Raw genomic sequence first — 3,135 nt, 5'->3', positions numbered from 1 at the left:
ATTCCCTCTCTCTCTCTCGCACACACACACACACTCGGCAATCAGCAGAGCGTCCCGGTGCGCAATCATGCGTGTACGTGTCGCAAGATCACTGTGTGAGATGCATGTCCGGACGCGTAGCCTAGCGGCTCCTCGTCCGGAACCGGTCGCATAGCCACGGCCTATTGATTATGGTGTTGTACAACAGTAGAGGCGGCCTGACTAAGCATCCTTATAACCACATGAACAGAAATTAATTAAAAGTACTCACACTGTTTTGTCGCATACACAACATACACTTTATTCATGTTAAATAACAACAGATTCAAGCTCTATGCTTCGCTCGAAAGATTTGTGCGAACCGATGGAGAAACATTTAGGGTGATAGACATATATACTCTCGAGAGATGTATGTGGTAAAATCCTAAAAATTTACTTTGACCGCACCATCCCGCCACAATATTTGTCCCTATGCCTATAATTACAAAGGGATGGCGCTCCCGTCGCTGGCCGGTTTGTCAGTCAAGATAATTTCTTTCAGCCAAACTTAAGTGCTCAAAATGTGTAGAGACATGCCCGGAGAGATTGGCATGGTAAAACCAGCTCTAAACAGTTCACCTTCGCCCCCCGGCAAGGGGGGCACTCATTTCTCAAATTCTTATCAGTAGACCTAGCTGTGTTTATAGTTAGGAGAGCGCCCTAGCCTGTAGGGTGCAAAACTACTACTTTATTCCCGCCCGCTATTCCCTTTGTCTCACTTGTCGCACGCTCAGCCTCCCTCTCCTTCCACCGCCCCTCGAGTGTCTTCCCTGCCACCTTCCCTTAGTTTTCCATCCCTTTCTCCCTCAGTAAGCTATATTTACGTACTTTTCCTTTGGCCGTACTGCACGTCTGAAACGGTGCTCGCGCATGCGAAATATCTCCCGAGAAGAATAATATTTTGCAAACATTATGAATTTAAAATGAAGAAGAGTTATCCTAGCATAGATTTATATGATAAAATTTCATCAGTATAGACCTCACTTCAGAAATAGGAAGCAAACCTTACATGAAATGTCACAACTGCATATTATACCATTTAGTACATAACCTGACTACGTTACTGTTTTAGCGCATGCGCAATATCTCACCAGAGAAGTTATATTTTGTGATGAAAACGCATTTCGTATGGCTCATAGGGTCTATGTCCCCCAGGGTACTGTCGAAACGTACCCTGGGTACGGTCCGGTATACCGGAACGTACCCTGGTAACTATCTAGCTGATATATGGTTATATTCGTACATGCGTCTACACTGAGCAAAAGGAATCCCTGGTTGTTCGTACAGCGAAAGAAAACGAAGACTGGCGTCTACGGAGGGAAAAATAATGATGGCGGCTATGCCTACGTTTGAGACCAAGCTGACGTCACAATGTTGCGACGATTTTCCCCTACATGACAATGACGCAGCATTGTCATCTACGTTACAATGGTGTAGCAATGCCATCAACGTCACTATGAAACATATTGTTCATGTAGAGTCAGATTGCACTTTATGCGTTATATTCAATGAAAAAAACATATTACTGTTACTAGAACATGATTAATGTGTTAATGTGTCTACCTAATTTGTATGCCTAAGAAATAGTGAATATTTTAATATGTATAATGTTGCTCACGTATATAAAATATATATGATATCGCACCAAATATAAGGGTGTCTATATTATGAGTAATTTCATATACAACCAAAAGTTAGGATGTTATTATTTTCACATATTTTTGAACCAGACTTTACAGTTGAAGAATAGAGTAATGGAGAAATCAAAGTTGATATGTGCAATACATTGCTTTTATCACAGTTGTATTTTTTTACTATAAGTTGGACAAATGAGATAAATCTTATTATGTTTATGATCAAAATTGTAAAACTGTAATGATTAACTGAAATAACACTGTAATAAAATTATAATAATTACTCAACCGCCGGGAATTCCATACGCCACCAGGTGGCGCTACTTAATTAGAACCATATCATAAAATAATCACGAATGAAAGTGAAGTGCTACATGTGTTGTAAAAGTTTCACATTTCTTTATTAACGGTCGCAGTTCTTGTGCCTATTCGCTCTAGCACCAGTTAGATTAAGTAAAGGTAGTTTAATCAAGGTAGTTAGGTAAGGGATCACATAGTAGAATGCATTGAATTATATGCGCATTGCTTAATGCATTGTTCCTGATCCATCCTATACCTTGATTATAAGAAAAAATCAGTAAGTTCATGTAAATTTTTTGCATATTCTATTGAATTAACAGCTTCCCTTAACAAACGTAATTCTAGTTAAAGATGCCCTTCGTTCCTGTTCTAGCTATAACTAGCCTAGTGCACTATCCATAGAAATAACATACGATAACCCTACCTACTCTAATTAACATGCACACACACCACACACTACACAAACACACAGCCACACAGAGGGAGGGGAGAGAGAGAGACAAGAGAGAGACAGCGAGGAGAGAGAGGGAGAAGAAGGGAGGGAGAGCGAGAGCGAGAAGGAGAGGGAGAGAGCGAGCAGAGAGAGAATGAGAGATAAATAGAAACAACGTTGGAATTAGATGCAGCGAACGCACGTAACTCATGAGAGAGGGTGATAAAGTAGAGAGGGAGAGAGCGAGAAGAGACAATATATATACAAGGAGAGAGAAAGATAGAGAGACACAAACACACACCACACACACACACACACACACACACACACACACACAGGTGCACACCCACAGAGGGAGGGTAGAGAGAGAGAGAGAGAGAGAGAGAGAGAGAGAGAGAGAGAGAGAAAGAGAGAGAGAGAGCAGAGGAGCGAGAGGGAATGAGAGAGAGAGAGAAGAGAGAACAGAGAGAGAGCGAGAGAGAGGAGAGATAGAGAGAAGAGAGAGGAGAGCGAGAGAGAGAGAGAGAGAGAGGAGAGAGAAGAGAGAGATTAGAGAGAGCGAGAGAGAGGGAGAGCGCGAGGAGAGAGAGAGAGCGAGCCAGAGAGAGAAGAGAGATATGAAACAGACGGGATTAAATGGCACGAACGCACGGTCACTCATGGAGAGAGGGTGATAAAGATAGAGAGCGGAGAGCGAAGAAAGAGAAATATATATAAAAGGAGAGAGAAAGATAGAGAGCACTACACAGC

Source organism: Priapulus caudatus, unplaced genomic scaffold, assembly GCF_000485595.1.
Source record: "Priapulus caudatus unplaced genomic scaffold, Priapulus_caudatus-5.0.1 Scaffold2764, whole genome shotgun sequence".
Lineage (NCBI taxonomy): Eukaryota > Metazoa > Priapulida > Priapulimorpha > Priapulimorphida > Priapulidae > Priapulus > Priapulus caudatus.
The sequence above is the reverse complement of the archived record's forward strand: the minus strand, read 5'-3'. Positions refer to the sequence as shown.